This window comes from Podarcis tiliguerta (assembly GCF_965153285.1).
Source record: "Podarcis tiliguerta genome assembly, chromosome: 11".
In the NCBI taxonomy this organism is placed as follows: Eukaryota; Metazoa; Chordata; class Lepidosauria; order Squamata; family Lacertidae; genus Podarcis; species Podarcis tiliguerta.
Genome location: NC_139544.1, coordinates 37,161,484 through 37,188,044, shown reverse-complemented (window position 1 = coordinate 37,188,044; position 26,561 = coordinate 37,161,484). Strand labels below are relative to the sequence as shown.

At 42.3% G+C, this 26,561-nt stretch overlaps 1 long non-coding RNA gene across 1 annotated transcript in view; it reads left to right on the top strand.

Moving 5' to 3' along the window:
- Positions 1-24,730, top strand: part of LOC310660145 — a 68,093-nt gene extending 43,363 nt beyond the window's left edge. Inside the window, exons 2-5 of the long non-coding RNA XR_014503239.1 lie at positions 2,493-2,756; positions 17,091-17,290; positions 18,542-18,606; positions 23,938-24,730. This is a non-coding gene — a long non-coding RNA (uncharacterized lncRNA). The remainder of the gene's footprint in view (positions 1-2,492; positions 2,757-17,090; positions 17,291-18,541; positions 18,607-23,937) is intronic.
- Positions 24,731-26,561: the final 1,831 nt, after the last annotated feature.

Genomic DNA, 26,561 nt, shown 5'->3' with positions numbered 1-26,561 from the left:
CAGACAAAAATATTTCCCAGACCTATCTAGAGGTGCTGTGGATGAAATCTGTCAGACAGACTATCCCTGGAAAATCAGGACACCTGGAGGGTATGTATGTATGCATGGAGAACAGCGGGAGTGGCTCTTAGGTTTGGTGGAGGGGGTCATGGCTAGCTGGTACAGCGCCACAATCCCTTTCATGTAAACCTCAAGTGTGTGGGTAGGTCTGATCCTCCCTCGTTAAAAGCTTTATATGCTGAACAAATGCATAAACTGGCGCAGACTGTTGTTAATCCCATTCCCAGCAGGCCGGTGCAAGAGTGGGCGTGTGAATATTGCTGACACAGCAGAGTTGGTACCAGCTGCAGCAAGGAGCTTGGAATCCGGTTTGGTTGGGTACAAGGCCAGTGTGAAGATACACGCCGTTGTTTAATGGATTTCTTAATAAGAGGAGTCCCGGCACTGGTGCTGCCTAGGAGCCACACTGTTCACCATGGAAAGCCATACTCCTCATCAGAGATATATGGAGGCAAACTGCTGCTACCAAGTGGTGAGGGAAATTATGTTTGCATTTGCCCCTTTATGATATAATATGTTCTAAGATTTGGTGCTGGCATTTTTAAAAAAACACACACACACTCAAAAAACCATCCAGGTTCTGAGGGAAGAAGATACCACAGATTTTTATTTAACAACTCTGCAAGCGCAGAGGTTCGTGGATAGCTTTTCAATAATGAATATTCATTAATAGAACTGTGCTTCACAGTTAGCAGCTATCTTCTGCTTCAGCCAGAAAGAAAGCACATAGCCTGGTTGGGTTTCACTATAATAAGAATGTTCTAGTTTTGTGTTAAAAGCATCTTGTTGAGCTGTTTTATCAAAAAACCAAGAGGAGCATTCTGCCCACCTTCTCCTCCTCCTCCTCAGTACCCTCATTTCTTCAGTCTTGTAAACTACTCTTCAAGTTTATTTCTTTATTTAATACCACACTTTTCTCCCAGTGCAGGACCCACATTGGGTAGATGTCATGGTCTAAACCACTGAGCCTCTTGGGCTTGCCGGTCGGAAGGTCGGTGTTTTGAATCCCTGTGATGGAGTGAGCTCCCGTTGCTCTGTTCCAGCTCCTGCCAAACTAGCAATTCGAAAGCACGCCGGTGCAAGTAGATAAATAGGTATCGCTGTGGGAGGAAGGTAAATGGCGTTTCCATGCACTGTGGTTTCCGTCATAGTGTTCTGTTGCACCAGAAGCAGTTTAGTCATGCTGGATACATGACCTGCAAAGTTGTCTGTGGACAAACACCAGCTCCCTTGGCCTGAAAGCAAGATGAGAGCCACAACCCCAAAGTCACCTGTGACTGGACTTAACCGTCCAGGGGTCCTTTACCTTACATAACAAAATAACCCCTGTCACATTTTAAAATGCTGGCCAAAAGGCTGTATTATTACTATTCTTCCTGTTGTTGTTGTTGTTGTTGTTGTTTACAGTCTGGAGACCAACTCACATTCTGCATTCTGCATGCATTGTAGAGCCTAATATTTGCTCGAAGAGAGCAAGATTCCTCAGAGCCTGCTCTTTAATATTTGGTTGTCGATTAAATTCCCAGCTAGGTACCATACCAACTATGAAATACTGGATTACTTAAGTTGAGTTTTCCACATGCCCCTTGGGAGCAGTTGGGATGGTGCAAAAGGGCTTTATAGACTACAGTCTCTGATCTATAAAGCCCTGCCTCATGCAGTGCCTGCACAGGAAGCCGACTATCATCACATGCAAATTCTGAGTGACAGCGAAATGGAATAAGTGAGGAAAACCTGGGCAGAAGGTATCCTTTTGCTATTTCAAACCTGCCAGACCGCCTTAAGGGTGGACTTGGCAGTTGCTGCATGGGTAAATAAATCTTGTTTGACAAATGAGATCCATTCTGGGAATTGTACTGCACTCATTACCCCCTCAGTCTACACCCAAAACCAAAATCTCATGCCAGATTTTATGTGCCTCATAACAATGTTTGAAATATAGGATTTGTCCAGCCTCTCAAGGAGGGTGCCCTGTATTGCAACATCTTAGCATTCCCGGCTTTATGACTTTGAAAGCCAAATGTTTCCAGGTACATAGTACCATGGTGGGGACTTCTATGGGAAGAGCATAAAAATGTTAGAGCCCTGGATGCATGCAAGTGAGAACAGGTTCACATGTAGTTGATATCAACGTGTATAATTCAAGGTTGGGGCTGATATCACTCCACACCTTCACATTTACAGGACTGCGAGGACTGACTTTTGAGAACAGGTGGGATTTACTTTTTTAAAAAGGTCTGGCATTTAACTCCTTAGAAAATTTATTTTAAAACCTCATTAACAGCAACAAAATGAAGAGTTCCACATGTATTATTTGAGGGAGTGTAATATCGATCTACTCCCGATGGTCTTTTGTGCTTGACTCAGAATTTTGGAGAGTCAGCTGCTCCAAAATTTCACTTTCTCTTCTCCCTCTCTTTTATATATTTTAGGAAACTGTGACAGCAGACCACACTGCTGTGGTAGACTCCACATGGAGATACAACAAAAATACCACATGAGGTTTACAAAACCCAGAGAATCAAAACAATATGTGCTTCAACTGAATCATTCCTAGGCACTGTCATAGGTGGAGAGGAAGTGCGGAGAAACACATTCCTGGGATTTATTTATTTTAGTGCAGGAATGATGACATCATCACCCAGGGCACCAGGATAATTGGTGGTGCCTCTTCGCTCTGGCAAGTGCATGAGATGGTAAGAAAACTTCCATGTTTTCCTGTTGTTCCCTATTGTTCATTAGCACAAAGAATGGGGACTTCTTTCCTTTTCTTTGATGAGGTTCCAACTTCACACTAGCAATAATACTTCTTTGCAGGATTGTCTGCTATTCTAATTTAAAGCTAAAGATTGTATGAAAGCTCACTGGAGATTTGTTCTTAAAGCTCAATGAGTTTTACAAGTTCCATCTATTCTGTAAACATCTATTCTATGACTGTTAGCTGATCCTTGAAAACTGGGTTTTATGCAATTTACTACTGCCGTTTAGGGAGGGGTACATCTGTTTGCATATTCATATATCAGTGGTGGGAACCCTGGCCCACATTTGTTTTCATGGCCCTGGCCTCAACATGGTTGCTTGCTTACTGCTTGGAAATGAGTAATAGCTTCATTAGTTAGGCAGACTGATTTGGTTAATCCACCATATTCCAGTTGACATAAAATCCTGAGGTTTTGTGTGTTTTTTAACCACTTCTTACATCTCCATGAAAATTGCCTCCAGGTCTTTCCTCCGTCCTGATTCTGTGGCATCCATCTGTTCACAAATGCAACATTGTCCTTTCAGAAACAGGATAGAAGGGAACTTGCGAATATTCATGGTTTAATACTTGGAGTGGCAATGTTTTCAATAACCTATTTGCTTTAGCTTGATGTTTGCTATATTGCATAGTTGAGTAAACACTTCATTTGGGTTTTTAAAAAATGCACTGTCATGTCACTGTGATATCTTTGCTAGATGGTTTGCTGACAAAAGTCATAATCAGGCATTTATTCCTCCACATGATACTATTCATGTAGAGGCAAAAGTGGAGATGAACGCTCTTGACCTGTCCTTCTCTGTCTTGTTTCCATTTGTCCTTTATGAGTTGGAGGGCAATTGTCTACATCAGGGAGTCTGCACGGTTTGTATAGGATTCCTGTTTGGTTCAAAAATCTGGTTTTCCAGGGTTCTCCCACCATCTCTTAACAGTGTTCAATCTTCCTTTTTTTTTTTTTTTTTTTTTAATAAATATTTTATTCGTTTTTGCATAAAAGACAACAAAGCAAAACAAAGCAACAAACAATACACCAAAAACATACAGAATTACACAAACATAACATACTACAAAAAACAGAAATAAAAACAATCTTATCTTCATATTAATCTTGCATTAACTTGTTTCTCTGACTTCCCCGAGTCTCCCTTCCCTGTATTCCAATTCATACAATTAAACAACAAATCCCTTCCCTCTGTCATAATTAACCTCTTTTCTGATTTGAATGTCTTAATATAGCTTATTCAATGCTTAGAACTTAGAATGTTGGGTCTTCTAATCCTTAAAATTTTACTCCAATAACCTTCTACATTCAATCTGATGTTATTTTAACATTCATTAATCTTGTAGTGTTTCTGTAAATAGTCTTTAAATTTCTTCCAATCTTCCTCCACCGTCTCTTCACCCTGGTCTCTGATTCTGCCAGTCATTTCTGCGGATTCCATATAGTCCATGACTTTCATCTGCCATTCCTCCAGCGTGGGTAATTCTTGTGTCTTCCAATACTTTGCAATAAGTATTCTTGCTGCTGTTGTGGCGTACATAAAAAATATCCTGTCTTTCATACGTACCTCTTGGTTGACCATGCCCAGGAGAAAGGCCTCCGGTTTCTTGGGGAATGTATATTTAAATACTTTCTTCAGTTCATTATAGATCATCTCCCAAAAGGTCTTAATCCTTGGGCATGTCCACCAGAGATGAAAAAAGGTACCTTCAGTTTCTTTACATTTCCAACATTTGTTATCGGGCATATGATAAATTTTTGCTAGTTTGACTGGTGTTATGTACCATCTGTATATCATTTTCATAATATTTTCTCTTAGGGCATTACATGCCGTAAACTTTAGCCCAGTGGTCCATAACCGTTCCCAGTCGGCTAGCATTATGTTGTGACCCACATCTTGTGCCCATTTAATCATTACTGATTTCACTTCCTCATCCTGTGTATTCCATTTCAGCAGCAGATTATACATTCTTGACAATACCTTAGTTTTGGGTTCTAGCAATTCTGTTTCCAATTTTGATTTTTCCACCTGGAAGCCAATTTTTCTATCCAATTTATATGCCTCCATTATCTGATGATAGTGGAGCCAATCACGGACTTTACTTTTTAATTTGTCAAAACTCTGCAGTTTCAATTTATCTCCATCTTGTTCTAGTATCTCCCAATATTTTGGCCAATTGGCCTCCATATTGAGTTTTTTGACTGCTTTTGCTTCCATCGGAGATAACCACCTTGGAGTCTTGTTTTCAAAGAAATCCTTATATCTAATCCATACATTAAACAATGCTTTCCTGACAATGTGAATCTTAAACATTCTGTGAACTTTAACCTTGTCATACCATAAGTAAGCATGCCACCCAAACGCATTATTGAATCCTTCTAAGTCCAGTATATCTGTATTTTCAAGAAGTAGCCATTCTTTCAGCCAGCAAAAAGCTGCTGCTTCATAGTAAAGTTTCAAGTCTGGCAGGGCAAAGCCTCCTCTTTCCTTTGCATCTGTTAATATTTTAAATTTTATTCTTGGCTTTTTGCCCTGCCAGACAAATCTGGATATATCTTTCTGCCACTTCTTGAAACAGTCCATTTTATCAATAATCTGCAGTGTCTGGAACAAAAATAACATTTTTGGCAATACATTCATCTTTATCACAGCAATACGACCTAACAGTGAGAGTTTTAGATTAGACCATATATCTAGATCTTTTTTTATCTCCATCCAGCATTTTTCGTAGTTATCCTTATATAAGTTCCCATTTTTTGAGGTCATAATAATTCCCAGATATTTCACTTTTTTCACCACTGTCAAACCTGTCTCATTCTGAAACCTTTCTTTCTCTTTTTCTGTTAGATTCTTTGTCAAAACCTTAGTTTTTGTTTTGTTGAGTTTAAAACCTGCTAATCGACCAAACTCTTGAATCAGTTCTAGAACCCTCTTCACACTGGACTCTGGCTCCTGCAATGTCAAAACCAAGTCATCTGCAAATGCTCTTAATTTAAATTGTTTAACTCCGACCTGTATCCCTCTTACCATCTGGTCCTTTCTAATCATATTCAGCAACACCTCCAGGACCGATATAAAAAGCAGAGGGGAAATAGGACAACCTTGTCGTGTTCCTTTTTCTATTCTGAACTCTTCAGTCAAAACATTGTTAACAATTAATTTTGCTTTTTGTTCAGAATAGATTGCACCTATACCATTTTCGAACTCTTGGCCTACCCCCATACTATGGAGATTCTTTTTCATAAAACCCCAAGAAATGTTATCAAAGGCTTTCTCCGCGTCCACAAATACTAAAGCTGCTTTTGTGTTTATTCTTTCCTGTAAAAGTTCCAAAATGTCAATTATATTCCTTACATTATCAGATAGGTGCCTTCCTGGGAGAAAGCCTGCTTGGTCCTTGTGAATCTCCTCCGCTAAAACCCTCTTTAATCTTCTAGCCAAAATGTCAGCAAAAATTTTATAATCCACATTAAGTAATGATATAGGCCGATAGTTCTTAAGTTGGTGTTTTTCCGATTCTGTCTTTGGTATGAGAGTCACAAAAGCTTCTTTCCACGTTTCTGGTGTCCTTTTCCCCTGTAATATGTCATTACATATATCCTTCAAGGGTTGAATTAGCCAGTCTTTCATTGATTTATAATATCTTGCCGTCAACCCATCAGGTCCTGGGGACTTGCCAAGTTTCATATTTTGGATGGCGCTCTCTACCTCTTGTTCTGTTATCCTGCAGCTCAATTTAAATTTACTTTCTTGAGATATTTCCGGTAGCCCATTTTCTTTCAAGAATTCCTCCATATCTGCTTCCTTCTGTGGTTGTTGTGAATAAAGCTGTTTAAAGTATCTTTGAAAGGCACTCCTAATTTCCACTGGGTTCTGAATAATTCTTCCTTCCTCTTCTAAATTTGTTATTGTATTCATTTTCTGTCTCTTCTTTATTTGCCATGCCAATAACTTTCCACATTTGTTTGCTGATTCGAAAGTTCTTTGTCTCATTTGTCTGACCTTCCATTCAATCTCTTGATTTATCATTTGCATGTATTGTACTTGATATAACTTTATCTCTCTCAAGATTTGTTGTGATTTTGGATTTGATCTCAGTCTTTTTTCACCTTCCTTAATCTTTTCCAATATCTTTTCTCTTTTTTCCTGTTGTAATCTCTTCTTGAGTGCGTTCTGTTGTATCAAAAATCCTCTCATAACAGCTTTACTTGCGTCCCATACAGTTCTTTTTTCCACCGTAGTGTTTAAATTTATCTCAAAATAGTCTTTCAGAGTTTTCTGGGCCTTCTTGGTTATTTCCTCATCTCTAAACAGAGAGTCATTCATCCTCCATCTGAAAGAACCAGTTGGTTGTAAGTTCATTACCATCTTTACAGCATTGTGGTCGGAGTAAGTCTTTGGGCAGATTTCTACTTTTTTTGTCTTTGGTGCCAGTCCTCTTGTGATCCAGATTTGGTCAATTCTTGTCCATGTCTTTTTGGCTTCAGAAAAGAAGGTTCCTTCTCTTTCTAAAGGATTTTTGGTTCTCCAGATATCCACCAAGTCCAAGTTATCAGTCAGTTCAAAAAAGGTTTTCGGTAGTCTCCCATCTTTGGTGACTACCTGCCGTTGTGCCTTGTCCATATTTGTAGAAACAACTCCATTCATATCTCCCATCAAGATCACATTGTACTCCAGATAGTCCATCAATGTCTCATGTAACTTTTTGAAAAATTCCGATTTTCCTTCGTTCGGTGCGTATACGCCAACAATCAGATATTTCTGTCCATGGTGTTGAATTTCAATTGCCAAATATCTTCCTTGTTCATCTTTGAAAATTAATTTTGGTGCTAGGCTCTCTTTTGCATATACCACCACTCCTCTTTTTTTAACTTTGTCCGATGAAATAAACTCTTGACCTAGTCTTTTATTAATTAGAATTTTTCTATGGAGCCTAGTTACATGTGTTTCCTGTAAACAAATCAAGTCCAATTGTTCTTTTTTTAAAATGTGAAAAATTGATTTTCTCTTAGAAACCACGTTTAGACCGTTGCAGTTCCAGCTTAATAGTTGCAGAGACATCTTGAAATTGGTCTGCTATATTCCTCCAGAAGCTCCCAATGTGTCTTCTTTCTCTTCTGGTCCCGGTGGTGTCGTCTTGTCCAAATCCAAGATTGCTTTAGCTATATCTCTCCTTTTTCTCTCTTGTGTATCGGACGGGTCTTGGTCTTTAAAGAATTCCTTCTGTAAGTCCTCCTCGTAGTCCTTTAAAAATCTGTCTTTATCTTCCACTGATTTTATTTTTATTTTCCTTCCTTTTATACTAAACGAAAGCCCTTCAGGGAACTCCCACCTAAAGATGATGTTGTTCTTTCTCAGCTGTGTGACCAAGTCTCTGTAGCTAGATCTGAGGTCTAAGAGATGTTTGGGGATGTCCCTGAACAATTCCACTCTTGATTCACCAACTTCCAAAGGCCTTTGGAAATGTAGTCCCAAAATTTTATCTCTCTCCTCTTTAGATCCAAAGGTGACCAAACAGTCTCTTGTCTTGATTCTCCTGCTTGTTTTACCCAGTCGGAAAGCACTTACTATTTTGATTTCTTCTTTATCCAGATCCAGTTTCCAGAAATCTGCAAATTCCTGTGCAAGAAATTCCTTAAGACCTTCTTTTTCAATTTCTGGCAAGGATCTGATCCTGAGATTCGTTTGTTTATCTTTTAATTCAAGCATGGAAAATCTTGTTCTATAGTCCTCAAGTTGCCTGTTAATCGGTGGTATTTTTTCTTCTGTGGCCTCTGCAGCTGCTTTAGCTTCTTCTGCAATTTTCCTTGTTTTTGATGATTCCTGCAATAATTGCTGAATTAAATTCGTATTTTGTTTAATACAAGCTGTATTTTGATCTATTTTAGAAGATGTCTCTGACACCTTTTTGTTTGTTTCTACAACCTCCTCTGTCAATTTATTTAATGATTCTTGAATTTTTGCAAATCCTGTATTGAAAAGGTCCTCAGTTGAAGACATAGCTTTTGGTTTAGGTTGTACAGATGCACCTCCAATTGGGTCAGGTATAGAGGCTCTTCTTCCTGAGTAAAAGGTTTTCCCAGATCTTGTAGTCTTCTCCTGCAGCTGGTCTACTTTTCCCTTATCACTTGCCATACCACAGCAACTTATTTCAAGGTCACTCTCAGCTGAGGCTAGCTGTCAGACTTGAAGTCAAAACAGTGGAAAGTCCCCAGTCACTTTCCCAGCTGCAGCAAGCTGTCAGATTTTAAAACCAAACAGTGGAAAATTCCCAGTTGCTTTCTGTTTCTTTGTATCAGTCTTTGTAACAATCCTTATGTCCACCAGGGGGATACAATAGCCCCTGGGAACAATGGCTCCCGTCTTCTCCTTCTCCTTCCCAGCAACTTTGCAGCTAATTCCTCCCAGTAACAAGACTTAAACAGTCTCAGCTTTTAACAGTATAATCCAGTTTGCAGAGCTTAAAATCTCAGAGTCTCTCTCCGCAGTCCCTCCTTTACCCTGTGTTTTCAGATTGACAGATCAGAGCCAGGCGCGCCGGGCGGTGGTTCTGGGCGCGCCGGGCGCGCCGGGCGGTGGTTCCCCCACAGTCAGCTCTTTCTTACGCAGGCAATACAGTTTCCAGTCCTTCCCCCCCTTTTCCCTGCCACTTAGGGGGGGAAAAGATCCTTATCAAAACGCCAGATTCCGTTTCTTCAAAAGCACTTTTAAAGGTTTGGCACGCAAAAGTCTTTGTTTCCAGCTATATACAGAGCGGAAGGCTGACTTCCTGGTTAAACCTTACCGCTTCGGTTCTAATTTAGCTTGCTTTTTTAACTTGCCAAATCCAAAAGTTCCTTAATTTGTTTCTTTCCCTTTTAAAATTTGTAATTCTCCTACTCACGGAAAGTTCTTTTATAATCCAATTTGTCCCAAGAAGAAGTTGAGCGCTCCTCCGATCACGGCTGTGCGACGTCTCTCCGAAAAAGAAGCGATTGACTCTCAGCACCGCGTTACCCCCTCCACACTCCGGAGCTCTTCCTGAGCCCCAGAAACGTTTTAGGGGATCGCTGTTGGTGCCCGCCGAGTCCCACGGACGTAGGCTTCCTCCGCCTACGTTTTCAGGGGTTCACCACGTCGCCGTAGCGGTAGAACCCTGTTTTTTTCGGAGCTCCCCCTCCGGTGCTCAGCAGGGGGCCGCCATGATCGCTGGCGCTCAACTCGGAAGTCCCCTCAATCTTCCTTTTTTGGCCAAGGTTCATAAATAACCTTGACTGAGCAAATGTCAGGAATCCCTAGATGCACTGATTTTTTTCAGTGGGTACTCAGTGGTAAACAGTAACAGCACCTTTTCGTTGTTGTTAAAAAGTATGGCACTTACTACAACAACTTCATGGTGAGTACCGGCATCTATTTATTTTTTTTAGAAAAAAAGACTGCCTAGGTGATACATTTTTCCTTGGCCCTTTTCGTTCTGGCATTGGAACTGCTTAGAGTAGCTCTACTGGATGACATTCAACTGGGCAGAACTGGCCAATGTGTGGTACCCTCCCAATGTTGTTGGACTGCAATGCCCACCAACCCTGACCATTGACTGTCAGAGAGAATGCCTCCTTGTGTTAATTCTTTTTTGTCATGTTGGCAACTTCTGGCTTTTGACATTAGATTATTGGATCAAACACCCTCCACTGATGTCTTAAGGAAAGCCCTTCAATGGGTTTGTTCATTCTTCTTTGTCTGATCCTTTTAAGAGTGAGAAACCTGAGGCTGCTCACTCTATAGCAAGGAGGGAAATGTGCTATATTTGAATTGATGGAAAGGCTGCCTCTTGTTTCTGCCTGAGAGGAGCAAGTAGAAAGCAAAAGGGAGGTGGCATGTAGGCACGTGGAAGATGAAGTCCATGACCCCTGCAAACAGAGCTATGAGAGTTGTGAGGAGAGCTCCCATCAGATTTAGGGCAAGTGCTGGAGATCATAGCCCCACTTTGTCTACTGATACAACGAACCAATGATTTCCACTATAGTTAAAGCTATGGTTTCCCCAGTAGTGATGTATGGAAGTGAGAGCTGGACCATAAAGAAGGCTGATCATCGAAGAATTGATGCTTTTGAATTATGGTGCTGGAGGAGACTCTTGAGAGTCCTATGGACTGCAAGAAGATCAAACCTCTCCATTCTTAAGGAAATCAGCCCTGGGTGCTCACTGGAAGGACAGATCCTGAAGCTGAGGCTCCAATACTTTGGCCACCTCATGAGAAGAGAAGACTCCCTGGAAAAGACCCTGATGTTGGGAAAGACTGAGGGCACAAGGAGAAGGGGACGACAGAGGACGAGATGGTTGGACAGTGTTCTCGAAGCTACCAGCATGAGTTTGACCAAACTGTGGGAGGTAGTGGAAGACAGGAGTGCCTGGCGTGCTCTGGTCCATGCGGTCACGAAGAGTCGGACATGACTAAACAAAAAAAGCTTGGACTTGAGCTGATTGCACAGGAAGCAAAAACTGGCATGGACAGACAGGTTAGCTCCTTGAGTGGGTGGTGTAAAGAATGAAGTAGACCTCTTATCCCACAGTGCGGGTGGGGGGAAGAGAGGGGGATCATCTGGGAAGCGGAAATGCTTCCACTGATGGTATGGTCACAAGAGCACACCCTTGAATTCCTCCTCCCTTTCTTGCCAGTCACAAAGAGAAGTTCAGCATCGTGTAGCCTTCAAAATACTTCTTGAGCAGCTTCAAAACAATGAGAATGATACACATGATTTTCCATCTTTTTTATTCTTACTCATGCTATGATTCAGTTGCACACTTCTGCCCTGCTGCCTAAAAAAACCACCACCAGCAGGCATACAAACCGTTTGCAGCAGGAGGAGAGTGAAACGACAGAGGAAATACCATAGTTTCCCATCTAGAAAATAAGGAGATTAAAGGTAGTCTGGAAGCCGGGCCCAGGATCTGCACCCTATTTAAACCAGGAATGTTTCATTATTATGCCTAAGACATTGCCTGAGAGTCAAGCCAGTAGTCTGGATGGCATGACATTTTAATAAATAAAAACCCTTCTAATCATCCATGAAATAGCTTTCTTACTTATAAATTCAAAAACATTTACAAGCAAGGGGAACATTTGCAGATTGCTTTATGTAGTAGGAATTCCCAAGGGGGTGCTGAACTCCACAATCAGAAGGGCTCAGGAAATCAAAGGGATGGAAAGTTTATTGAGCAGGTCTGACAATTCATAATAAAGATCTCTGCACTGCTGGGGATTGGGAAGCAGTTACAGGACAGCCAAGCTTAATCCAGATGACATTGCAAGAAGCAAGGACAACAGTCTTTGCTTTAATTTTTTTTATAAAAATAAACATGACCTCAAATCCTGCAAATATCTTACTTTCTGGTATGCATGGTTTTTGATTTAACAAGCAAGCAAGAGGAGCCTTGATTGATTGCAGTTATAAAATGTTTTTTTCTATAAAGCTAGCAATAAAAGAACATGGAGAATAGGCATGAAACAAATGTTTTTTACGGGTTAAGGGAGTACCTGTGTTGGAATTGAATTGGGCAGTCATTCAGGGTAGTTCTGCAATTGCAATAAACTCAAAATCCAAATTCCAGGCAAGTCATAAAAAACTGAATTGATTTATGAAGCATTTATGGCTCTCCAGCGAATGTCTATTTTGCCTCTCTGTTTCTCTAATTTTATTTGTCTTTGTCTTATGATGCATAGTCACCAATTTTGAGTGGGGACTTTCAGACATTCCTGAAATTTCTTCTACAATACATGGTTTAAACCAAAGATGTTGGGACAACTTTGTTGAGTAATAAGAGGTGCTTTTCTTCTGTCATTTCTGATTTGCTGCTGGAAATTACTAGAAAAGAGGTTGTGGGCCTTTTGGGACCAGTGGGCACATTTTGACTCGTGGGCATGGTATAACGAAGCACAACATGGCTGCCTGGAATAACACAGAAATAAAAAGAATACTGTCATGCTGGATTTTTTTCCATAATTGCAGTTCCACACCGGGAAAGGCCTAACTCAGGCTTCCTCAGCCTCGGCCTTCCAGATGTTTCTGACCTACAACTCCCATGATCCCTAGCTAGCAGGACCAGTGGCCAGGGATGATGGGAATTGTAGTCTCAAAACATCTGGAGGGCCAAGGTTGAGGAAGCCTGGCCTAACCTGTTGAACAGCCTGCCATACGGCTGTTAAAGTCACAGGAAACTCGTTTTTCTTCAGTGCCAACCCTAAACCAAACTTAGGTTGCTATCCTGTATCCACTTATCTGGAATTAAGTCCCATTAAACACCAAAGGACTTACTCCCGAGTAGACATTACACTATTGTACTGTGTGAGGAAGGGCCACAGCAGCAGAAATTTGGTTTATCTCAGTGGATTGGGGCCTAAAAATAAGCCTGGTGTACTCTGGGACATATTCCCCATTGCCTCCCCTGACCCATTTTGCCCTGACCCCCTTGTCTTCATTGAATGCTGCATAGCACAAAACACAGACATCCTGGAACACTGTCAGTGGAACAGCAAAGGAATAGCAAATTGGCACCTTCAAAAGGAGTACCTCGAAATTCAGGCCTTGAAGGATTCTTATCTAGTCCTGTTGGCAAAGCACTTCCCTAACTAGAGGTGAGGGAGCTGTTAATCTGAAAGATGTTAACAGGGCCGGCCCAAGACCTTTTGACACATGAGGCAAGACGTGCCACTGATACTTCCCACCCTGCCCCAGAATCCAGGAGGGAGGAGCATGCTGCCCTAGTTGGACTGCCTCATGTCATCATTTTGGTGCACTGGCCATGCTAGGCCACTAAGCTAGCTTAAAGGAAAAGGTAAAAGGACCCCTGACCATTAGGTCCAGTTGCAGTGCTCATCTCGCTTTACTGGCTGAGGGAGCCAGCATACAGCTTCCAGGTCATGTGGCCACCATGACTAAGTCACTTCTGGCGAACCAGAGCAGTGCACGGAAACACCGTTTACCTTCCCACCATTTATCTACTTGAACTTTGATGTGCTTTCGAACTGCTAAGTTGGCAGGAGCAGGGACCGAGCAACAGAAGCTCACCCCATCGCAGGGATTTGAACCGCCGACCTTCTGATTGGCAAGCCCTAGGCTCTGTGGTTTAGACCACAGCACCACCCGTGTTCCTTTCCACAGAGCCACCTGTGTCCCACTAGCTATGGGAAGGGCAAACCACAAGGCACCACAAGGTAATTAGGTTCATCAGCCTGTCTATCTTGAAGCAGATGGTCACGACCCTGGCTTCCCTGGAGCAGATTCACAGGCTTCAGGATTAATTTCTGCACAGCAGAAGACCTCAAGCGTTCAAGAAGAAGGAGACTTCCTCCTTGGTATGGCCACAGTGGATGGTTATGTTTCTTTCTGCTACTTTCCACCCCTCAGAATTTGTCGCCTGAGGCTGCTGCCTCGTTCTGCCTCATGGTGGGGCAGATCCTAGATGTTAAGGCAGTCAGAGCTGGGTTTCACATGTGCCTGGGACAAGGGAGATGAGTCATAAAAACTCAGAGCCTTGCCACTTCCCAAGGAAGGTAAGGGAAACATTCTTGCCATGATTCTCCTTTCATTTGGCACCACAAAAACCCTTCCCTCACTTAGGGTCTGGAGCTCCTACCTGTGGGCACTAAGGAAAGCCATTGCAAGTACAATGATGCCTGTAGACACCATGTTGTGACTCCCTTGGTTCAAGATAATGGAGATAATCTGACTCACATGCACCTGATGAAATGGACTCTGGATCACAAAACTTTATTCCAGGGATGAGGAACCTGCGGCTCTCCAGCTGGTGTTAGATTACAGCTCCCATTATCTCTGACCACTAGCCATGCTGGCTGGGGAGGATGGGAGCTGGAGTCCTACACCATCTGGAAGTGCAACAGGCTCGCCATCCATGGCTTATGCCATGACAAATTTGATCATCTTTAATGTGACACCAAGCCTTATTCTGGAAGCAACAGTTCAGACTTTTTTATGCCTCTTTGTGAGTCAGGTAGGGCTTGACCTTGGTGTCAGCTGGCAGATGGGACCCGTTATGTAATGGTATTAATTAATTAATGCACATAGAAGGGATGAGAGCAATGCATGTCACCCCAAGCGGTAGCATGCAGTGAAAGCTGCTTTTCTCTCTATATGAATTAAGGAAAAGAAGCCTTCTGGTTCTCCTCTCTCAGCAAATGTACCCTTCAGGCATTTCTGCTCGGTGGGAGGTAGAATCAGCTTGGCAGGCAGACTCACTGTGAAGGGCAGAAAGCATCCAAAGTGTGTGCGCGTGTGGATGTGCTGTAAAAGCCCAGATGATCTGCAAACCAAAAGAGCAAATTCTTTTCTTCTTTTTCCATTTAAGGAACTTAAATGCACATTGAATATGGGGAAAAAGGAAGGAAGGAAGGCAGATATGAGATGAAAACATGGAATGACTGTCTTTGAGGAAGACACAGGCAGACTGCGATCTACTTTGTTCCATCCTCAGGCTAGTCTACTGTAGGAGGTTGTACCTTTGAGGGCCACAGCTATAAAAGGGCATTAGAAATGGAGAACGAAGCTATGAATGGTTACTAGTCTTGACTATGTTTGCACCTCCAGCACTGAAGGCGAATACCAGTTGCTAAGGAATACTAGAGTGGAGAGTGCTGTTGTGCTCATGTCCTGCTTGTGGACTTCCCATGGGCCACTCTGAGAACAGAATGTGGAACTAGATGGGCCTTGATCCAGTAGGGCTTTTATGTTCATATCTTGGAAGATTGTTCAGAAACTGAAGTCAATCCAAAACACAGCTGCTAGGCTACTAACTAGGCCAGAGCATATCTCAACAGTGCTTAAAGAGCTTAACTGGCTTCTTGTCTGAACACAATTCAAAGTGCTAGTGCTTAGTTTCAAAGCCCAGTATGGATTGGGATTGAGTGACTGTCTTCTCCACATCAACCATCTTGCACACTAACAACTTTCTTAGAAGCTTTCTTCTGGGTTCCTCTGCCATCTGAAGTGAGATTGGAGGCCTGGGGCACAGATCAGAGGGTCTTTTCAGCCATGGGGTCACACTAACTCTAGAGAAGTACTCTAACATAACTTAGGCACCTGTATTTCTTCTTGTGATTGCTTTTGGCACTGTCTTTGTACTATTTTCTTATGTTTTCATTTGTTATTGTAAACCAGCCTGGAAATTTTGAATCAAAGGGTGACATAGATTCAATCAAACACATCAGTAGCTCCTAGAACCCTGAGGTCCTCCAGCCAGAACCAGGTGATAGTGCCAAATAATGACTTGGGAGAGAGGAGCCCAATGCAAAATGAAAGTTCTGGAAGTGACCCCAGCTGTCTACTGATGTTTTAATGCCCCACATTGAATTGTCACTGTGCAATTTATGTATGGATTTCATAATTGATTTTATAGTTTTGAACTGTTTAGAAGTCATTTTGGCATCTGAGTAGTATATAAAGAAATAATAATGAGCATCAAGCAATGGCTGTGCAGGGCAAAGCTATCTAGTATCCAACTATACTTATTTAATGCTCTCTGGGTGAATTTGTTGTGGATTTTTACCTTATTTGTAGAGGGATGGTGTTGTTTTTCTTCTGCTTGAATACCAGATCTCACAGTTTTGCTAAGATATAACTGAGATGCTTGGGAAGCTAGCCAAGAAGCTTTGCTTAGAGTCCCGATAGTGAAAGAGGTGAGGTTGGCTGGAAATTAGGGCAGATTGATACATAGCAATTTTAGCTGACAAGGAATATCTGACGAAGCCCCAAGACTCTTCCGTGCTAGGAAACACTTTGCTTCCACTCTTGCTTATTTTATTTCATACTTAAGTTTCTGGTTGGGTGAGCAGCTAATGTTTATAACAGTACAAAGTTTGTAGCATCTTCAAAGACTTAACTATTACAGCACAAGCTTTCATGCACTTCTGAAAGGATGCTCCACCAGACCCACTTCTACAATTTCTTTTAAGTATTCTTTCCCAGGGAAAGCATCTTCTGTTTTCCTACCTCATTCTCCAGGAGCTTTAGAGATCCTGTTATAATTTTGGTGGGTACTGGGTGATGACCTTGTGATCATGAAGTGGCTGAGAGTGGTGTGTGTGTGTGTTTTCATTAAACATTTCCCCAATGGTCTGCAGCCTCCCCAGGTGCCCATACTTTCTGATATGAAAAATTGCCATAGGATGAATTACCCCTGGGCTTTAATTGAAGATTGGGAGAGGGAAGCTGACTACCAAGAGCCTGAGACCAGTACACACCCTTACTTTGTTCTTCCTTTTACCTCTTCTCACACAGATTTTTTCAAAAGTAAAGACTGCACTAAACATTTATCAGATGCACTGTAAGCAGCCTTCCCACCTTCCCATGTCTGCAGCATAGGCCAGATGAGGCCATCATGAGGTTCTCCGGAAGTGGGAGTATCCAAGAGGGCTGCAGAATGCAGGTGACCAGAGAGATGATTTGGTGAATGAAAGAAAGGACACCTCAAAAGTAAGGTAAGTGAAACAAAAACCATTCACCTGACCAATGAGACTATCAATGAATTTCCTCTCCCTCTTGAGAATTTTCAAATGCAATTTCTTATCTCCTTAACTAATGGGAAATGGGGGGCGGGGGGAGCTAAAGAAAATTTTAGCACAGCCCTAGACCAGAGTCTACAATATGTTAGTTTTAAGATGCTGCAAGATTTTGTTGTTGTTTATGACAGGCTATACAGTTTAAGGAAAAGGGCAAGGCATCCGATGAGTTTGATCAGCACTGGACAAGAGCATCAGGCCCTATTTTCCAGGGACATCCCTGATTTAGAGAAGCCGTCCCAGTTTCTGATTTGATCCCTGAATGTCCCACTTTTCCTTAGGATGTCCCTATTTTCATTGGAGAAATGTTGGAGGGTATGGTAGGATGTCCCTATTTCCCTGGAGAAATGTTACAGGGTATGGAGTTATCTGATCCGTCTGAAAACAATCCTGTATAGGGAAGTTTTTAAAAAAATGTTTAATGTTTTATTATGTTTTTATATATGTTGGAAGCTGTCCAGAGTGGCTGGGGCAACCCAGTAAGACATGTGGGCTATAAATAGTAAAATCATCATTATGGAATGGGACGTCCCTATTTCCACTGGAGAAATGTTGGAGGATATGGAGCATAAATCTCTCTCTGTGTTGCTGGGGCACCTGCAGCCATGGAACAGAATGAGCAAAGGGAGACCCCATCAGGATTCTGCATTCGTAGGATGAATCAAGATTCGGATTGGCAGACCCAGCCTTCCAAGATCCAATGGGGAACAATATTAAATTGCCTAAGGTCAAGATAGTCCATTTCTCCCAGCAATTCCTCAGATATTATAGACTTATTCTGCAGTGGTGAGGAGCATATAAATTATGTCACTATTTTGACAACGTTTCAGTTTCACCCGTTCTCTCTTGTCTGCTTATTCTCTTGCTCATAGCTTTCTAGCATGAAACGCATACGGCACAGGTGTTAATGCAAGACAGGAATCCAAATCCCATTCCAAATCCAGGTCAGAGGTGAAGCGTACAAATCCACAGACAGATTTGAGCAGCTCTAAATGTAATTCAGCACACCAGCAAATGCTCTCAAGGGCTCAGACATCCTGCATTTGTGACTGGACTTGATTGCAGATTTTCACTGCAGGGCAAGAGGCTGCCTGTTCCAATAGCACACAGCCTGTCCACAATAATGCCTAAATGACAGATCAGTCTTGCTTTCCTTGGCCTATTTTGCAGGTCTTCGGCAATGTTCATGTGCTGAGGCCAGTCCATGAAGCAGTGGAAGCAAAATACTGCAAACTGTAAGTATGATCAACAGTAAAGCCATACATAGCATCAACATACATAAGTGGCCACACGTGTTTAAGCTGCAGTTGCAGCTAAAAATTGAAACATTTTATTTGCTTTCCATCTAGATTCTGCTAGGCACATCTTAGACCTTTTTTTCCACAGTAACCAGCTCTTGATTAATGTAGCACATCCCTGTAATAAATCAACAGACAATTTCCCCATTCTCTAAATGGGGAATGGCAGAGGCTATTTTTTATAGTTATATAATTTTCAAATAAACATGAATGGGAACAGTAACAACCACCCAAACGCACAAGTACATCACATTTAATTTCCACTGGCCAATGTAAACATTTTACTGTATTTCTTCTTTTTCTACTAAAGGTAAGGTAAAGGGACCCCTGACCATTAGGTCCAGTCGTGGCCGACTCTGGGGTTGCGGCGCTCATCTCACTTTATTGGCCGAGGGAGCCGGTGTACAGCTTCTGGGTCATGTGGCCAGCATGACTAAGCCGCTTCTGGCGAACCAGAGCAGCGCACGGAAATGCCATTTACCTTCCCGCCGGAGCAGTACCTATTTATCTACTTGCACTTTGACATGCTTTCAAACTGCTAGGTTGGCATGAGTAGGGATCAAGCAACAGGAGCTCACCCCATCACGGGGATTTGAACCGCCAACCTTCTGATCGGCAAGTCCTAGGCTCTGTGGTTTAACCCACAGCACCACCCACGTCCCTTTTTCTTTTTCTACTACTACCATTTAATTAATTTATATACCGCTTAATTGATGAAGTGGTTTCTAAGCAGTTCTCAAGTGTATAACCATTTACCAAGGACACAAACCCACATAATTAAAATACACATTAAAACAATTTAATCAAAGCATTAAAACCGCCACCCGCAATTGAAGTGCACAACTAAAAAAGTCCATTAAAAGCACAGCAATAGAAGGCGTTAAAACAGCTATTCAAACTGCAGGTTTGTGTCAGAAGAGATGGGGAATGCTTGGTCAGTATTGCAGAAAGAGTTCAGTTCAGGCTGGGTCTGCTGGCTGCTACAGAATAAGGTCCCTCCAGAAATGTTTCTGCAGTTCCGTATAACTTCTGCATAGGTCAATTTTGACATTTTTCAAAGATGTTTATTTAACTCTACCTCAATAATGGGAAGCAAGGCGTGTTTCTGGAAGTAATATTCAGATTGACAGCCGTTTATTAACACAGCTTGAGGCCTGTTAGCCAAATGTCAGTGTCTTTGAAAACCAAAGAGGGGAACAAGCTAGTCTTCCGCTGCATTCTTCCTTCTCCTGTGAGCTGCCACGCATGGGGCACCCCGCCAACTCTTCTCCTTTCCTTCCCACATACACAGAGCTATGTGTGGGCATTTCTATGTACATCTTCATTTATCTAATATTTCGTGGAATACCCCCCAATGTTCTTTAATACATGAACAGACTGCTTCTCTTATATTTAATGAATACAGTGGGAGGAATTCAACATTGTGCTATGGCGACTGTTCCATCAGCTTTTGGGCTTGTCTGATAGAATGATTCCCTCCCATGCAGTGTACAGGGACAGGGTGGTTTCTCTAGACACCCCCTCCAGAACCAATTTTGGGAGCATGGGAGGCATGCTGGGAGAGGAGAGAGGTGAAATCACCATTTCTCAAGTGGATGTCCTTGTCCAGGGCACCTGCTGACAGGACTCATTAGTTTAATCCCACCCAGAACTTCCCATAGAATACTAGTGATTTTTTTTTTAAAAAAGCAAAAACCCTGAGAATGTTTTCTGCTAATGCATCCTCTTACTAAGTCAGATCATTGGCCTAGCTAGTTCAGTACAGTGCCACGTCTGGTTACGTACTTACTTCGTTCCGGAGGTCCGTTCTTAACCTGAAACTGTTCTTAACCTGAAGCACCACTTTAGCTAATGGGGCCTCCCGCCACCGCTGCACGATTTCTGTTCTCACCCTGAAGCAAAGTTCTTAACTCTGGGTTAGCGGAGTCTGTAACCTGAAGCGTATGTAACCCGAGGTACCACTGTATCACCTACTCTGGCTGGCAGCACAACTCTGAGGCCAGGCTGGCCCATGACATTTTGCTTCCTGAGGTGGAGCAGAAAATACACATGCACACACCAACGCCACGGTGCATAGTAGCAGGTGCAACTGCACTGGTGGCCAGTTCATCTCTGGGCCCAACCAAAGTTGTTCACTTTAATGATTTAAGCCCTAAGTGGTCTAGGCCCCAAATATCTCTGTGCCTGCTGCCCTTATCAGGAGTTGTGCAGAGGGGGCTCTCTGGGTTATTCCACCATCCTCAGTGAGCAGCCCAGGAGAGGGCTTCATCTGTGGCAGCTCTAAATTGTGGAACTCCCTCCCCACAGAGATAGTACCTGCTGCACCTTCATTGTACAGCTTTTGTCATATGCTGAGGATGCATACCTCTTGACCCTGGCCTTTGTCAATTAAGGTGTTTTGTTTTGGGGAAAGCACCTCTTGCTCTGAGTTTCTACTGTGCTGTTCCATTTGGAACAGCTTAACTAGTTTTAGAATTGTACATTGTTGAAATGCAAGCGGGACTCAGTGGTGAAGGTCAGGTAAGAAATCATATTCACGCGCGCACACACAAATCTGCTCCCTCAGGTCACTTGTTCATTTCTGTGCACTCACTCAGTTCTGCACGTCCGTTGCTGTTTCATCTGTTTACTGGGCTGCCTCCAGACTTTGAGGAATCCAGAGTTTCCTTAAAGTTAAATATTTATGTTAAACTGAACCTGAGCTAGAAAAGGAAGGAAGTCACAAGGTCAACACTGAAATTGCAATAAATGTGTCTCAAGTATAGTAATTATGGTCTTTTAATGGTTATTAACTAGCAAAATAGATTTTGCTCAAGCAACCTCCAATCCTGGGACACAAATATTGAGAGGTGAGGAGTTTGAAGAACTTTATTTTATTTTCCCCATTGATAAACTAAAGGTGGTAATAAGACATTTTAAACATAGTTTCTAGGAGCATGCCGAAGGGCATTTTTCAAAAGTAATAATAAAAATCTAAGTTTGCTGTGGAAAAATTCTATGTGGAAATATGAATTTGAAATCTCAGAAATTATACTCACACAACCACAGAACCTGCTCCCCCCATATACTTATATACATACAACCGCACCAAATGTGGTTTGTATTAAATCTGTAAGTCAAACCCTGGACCATATTGCCCTCTTATCCATTTCATTGGAGAAGGTATCTGTATTTTATTTCTGTTACTCTCAAAATCAATTGATAACATTACAGAACAACAACATAGGAATTGGGAGCAGCAGTATAAAGCCATGGCACCCTTCTTTAACAATAAATGTTGGGGATTGGATCTCCTTAAATACTTCTTAGAGTCTCTGCCTGTCCTACTGAAGCTAAATCCACCATTTCCCTGTGTTAATTTCTGCCTTATCATTGAGCTTTTGCAAGCAGTAAAAGCCACTTCCAGAAATATAGGCAAATACAGTGCAAGTTTAGCACTCATTGCCATGTTATTTGCTTCCGGAAAAAAATCCATTTGCATATAACACAGAAATGAGTGCTATATTCTGCTATATTTCTGGAAGTGACTTTTACAGCATGCAAAAGCTTAGTGATAATGCGCAGAAATTAAGAGTTTTGAAAACGTCAGGAAACTGGAACAAACTGCATAGAGCTTGCCAGTCATGCTCTAACATATCCCAATGCACATGTTCACAGCAAGGAAAGAAAATATTCACACATATTTTGCTGGCTATTGAAATCCTTCTCCTAGGAGCTAGCTGTCAGCGTGATTATATGTAACAGCACTTCCCTGTATCTGACCTTTCATTTATCCAAATATTTTTTTGATGTGCCCCAAGACATTTGAAAAAATGAACTTCTATTATAATTTAAATCCACGGGCAGAGGTAAATTGGATCATTTATCTTGTTAACCTTGGAGAAGGCAGCTGCCATGTTATTTAAAGAACCTCTCATTTAAAATCAGTCTTTCTTGGCCCTGATCTGATCTGTTATCTGCTTACATTTGAGGCTGGACTTGAGGGAAGTGGGGTTATGAGTTACTCTCAGTGGGACCATAATATTGGAATATCCAGTCTCTCTATTCCATTTTCTTGTCCTCCCCACTCAGTCCCACTTTCCCATTTTTTCAGTGGCCAATGAGGACTCTCAGCCTTTGTTGGTCTGTTTTGGGTTCCACCCACCCCTCATTGCCTTAGGGTTCCCTCTTTCTCTCTTTTTTTGTACTTATACAAATGTCAGGGCTCTCTCAAGTCTTTATCCCTCACTTGTACATGGGTTTTGTTTCATAGACAATGGCGCCCCCCCCCAAAAAAAATACAAAGTTGATAATCCACATGATCCAACATCTTACTGAAGTGGAACCGTTCCAGAATCTCTGGTGGCTTATTGACCCTTGTGATGCTTTATTTCTCATGCACTTCAGAATGCTTGTTTTTTGCACAGGACATCATGTTGCTAATGGACTGGTGTCAGAAGGATCTGGAGGTGGGAAAGCTGAGGAGTGGCATAAGGAAGCCATACGCTTCACCAAGCCATGCTTCTTGCCAACAACCTGGGGAATGGCTTCAATTTTATGACAAAACTTAGAGGCATGTGCTTGAGATGCCCCCAGTGAGCTGAGGGCTTACAGGACAAGGTATGATATGTGGAACAAAGGATTGGGTGCAAGCACACAGTCTGGAAGTACTCTTGGGTCCAGTTCTGTTACTGGAGGTCCAAGTGTTGTCAGTAGCTGAAAGTGCCAACTTCCAGATCCAATGTCAGCTAGATGGGTGGCTCCATTTTTGGGATAACCCCAATTTCCCCCCTAACCACCAGCACATCTTGGGGTCCTGAATTCTTCAAGTCAGTTCCACATTGTGGAAAGAAATGCATTCTCAACCCTTTCCCCGTCATCTTCACTGGATGATCTGAGTTTTAGTACAGAGGGATAAAAACAACAGTCATAATTCTGTAAACCTTGATCATGTTCCCACTTAGTCATCCTTCTTTTCAACTAAAAAGCCTCAAACACTTTAGACTTGCCTTGTAAGGGAGGTGCTCCAACCCTTTGATCACATTGATTTCCCTTTCCAGTTCTATGGCATCCATTTTTTCTTTTTCTTTTTGCAACAACTTTAGGACTCTGGTGCCAAACAGTTTTGACCTTTTGATTAAAAAGTAAATCAAGATGTTTGTGCACTGAGTCTAATTGAGAACATGCAACTTTGGGGGGGGGAGGGGAGAGAATAAATTTTTATTTACTCCTAACAGAGCCTGACTATTCGCTGTTAAAAGCTTACATTGTTCCATCTCATTCCTACAGAAACAAACTCACTGACAGTGGTGGCTGCATTGTCGCTCCCTCATTATCAGATGGAATCAAATGGTCATTATGGAGCCAGAACAAATGTGGTCTAAGTGCAGCACGAAATAGCCCTCCAGTTCCCAAAATAAATGTGTTTACATAACATGCGCAATCTCCCAATCTTTGCCTCAGGCCCTTTTAGCAGAATAGCTCATTACCACTCACAAAACTGTGTGCTAAGTGGAGATAAAAAGGCTAGGTTTGTTAACAATGTATTTGGTTTCCAATAATGCTTAGTTGGTTAATCACGTGCATCCACGGGGAAGTCACAGCTGGGCAATGGGATGCAAAGGAAGTAGGGGTTGTGTTCTCTCCTTGTTTGGTGATAGGGAGAACATTATTTCCCTGGATATTTCACTCGAGACAAGAGGCTTACTGATGATGGCGCTGCCACGTGGGAGGGATAATAGGATCTCCTGATAAATCTCGAATATTTCTTGGACTGATCCACCAGCTGGAGCTATCATTGATTTGAGAAAGCTGCCTCAAATTTGTCTAGTGGTGAAAAGCTAGAAAGGTTCCCGCTTCCAGATGACTCTACTACCAAAGCGAACACCCCCACCCCAAAAACACAAACCCATAGCTACATGCTTATTTACTTAAGACATTTCTGGTCCGCCACCTTTCCATTTTAAAAGCCCTCAAGGCACCAATAAAAAGCAGTATAAAATATTGAAAGAAATGTAATGAATGCAGTTACAGCAGAGGGCAGAATTCAGCGTAGTGCTAAGTGGAGTTTTTGTGTGGGGAACAAGGTTTGCTTGTGCAACAGGACTTCTCCTTCTCTTCTCACGCCACATGTACTCACTAAACCTGTGGTGATGGTTTCCCAGACCCACCAGAGCAAATTTAGGGGCATATGTGGGGAAGAGAGACAGGAAGTCCCAGTTATGTGAGTGGACCTCATTCCACTCACACCACAACTTAGTTTATTCCCACTCAGACATCTTAACGGTAAAGGTAAAGGGACCCCTGGCCATTAGGTCCAGTCATGACCAACTCTGGGGTTGCGGCGCTCATCTCGCTTTATTGGCTGAGGGAGCTGGCGTTTGTCCGCAGACAGCTTCCGGGTCATGTGGCCAGCATGACTAAGCCGCTTCTGGCGAACCAGAGCAGCGCACGGATACACCGTTTACCTTCCCGCCAGAGCGGTACCTATTTATCTACTTGCACTTTGACGTGCTTTCAAACTGCTAGGTTGGCAGGAGCTGGGACCGAGCAACGGGAGCTCACCCCGCCACGGGGATTCGAACCGCCGACCTTCTGATCGGCAAGTCTTAGGCTCTGTGGTTTAACCCACAGCACCACCCGCGTCCCTCTTACACACCTTTGAAAATTCAGATAAACAGGACATACCTAGCCTGATAGTAATAATGGGACTTGGTGAATATGTCTTAGGAGGATTCCATAGTCGGTGCCTTCCCCAATATGGTGCCTTTCAGATGTTGTTAGACTACAGCTCCCATCATCCCTGACCATTGGCCATGCTGGCTGGGGCAGATGGGAGTTGTAGTTCAATGACATCTGGTAAACACCAGGTTTCTAGGGTAGACAGTATGGTATACTCCATTTGTTGTTGGACAACAACTCTAAGCAGCCCCAGCCAGCAGTACCTGGGATCATGGGATTGTCGTCCAACAACAGCACTTTTTCTACACTTACTGTAGGTCCTCTCTCTATTACTACCTGCCTAACTTCCAAATATTAGGACACTGGATGCAGATCCTTTGATAAACATTTCAGCTGACAGGTAACCCAGGTAAGTGGCTGCTTAGATACCCAATGACAAGGGCTTAAAGTATATCCAAAAGAGTCAAACACACCAAGATTGGACCAAGATTGGACATACTCTATTCAAATCTCTTCCATACAGTTTCTGAGCATCATGCTGGGGTTAACCTATCTGTCCTGCTATCTTCTGTAGATACACCTCTCCTAAGTTCATAAGTGATGCTGAAGGCTTAAGTGGCAGCCCTGTAATTTGGGCTGTAGGGGTTCACCAGCACAGCACTTCCCTACCCACTCAGTAGCCAAACTTGGTTGTGGGTGGAGTGAGCCAATCTGTGAAGAGTTCAACACATATGGATCCATTGTAGGAAGGTTTTCTGCATTACACACAAAAATGAGCTCTTTGTTAAAACGTACGCTGTTGGAGGCAAGCACTGGAAAATTATATGTGCCAGGAAACTGGGAAGGCTTCCAAGAGCCAGTATGCAGGCAGGAATATGCACAGCTGTTAAATGTGGCATCCAGATAAGGGCTGATGGGGACCCTATATTCTTTTTTTAAACAAAACATTTTTATTAGTTTTACATCAAGTTGTACACAAGAAATATAACCATTCCAAAAATAAAAAGAGGTTCTTTCAGACCTTTAAACCTCCTTCCCTCCCTCCATGGGTTCCATTTCTAAATTTTATTCCTGCATCTTTTACTGTACTCCATCTATTATATAATCATGGTAACCTAAGTTCATGTTACTTTGCAGGTGTCATTGTATTCCTGACAGTGATTTCAACTGTTTACAGTGGTCTTTCAAATATATTAAAAAAAATTATTCCAGTCTTTTAAAAATACTTGGTC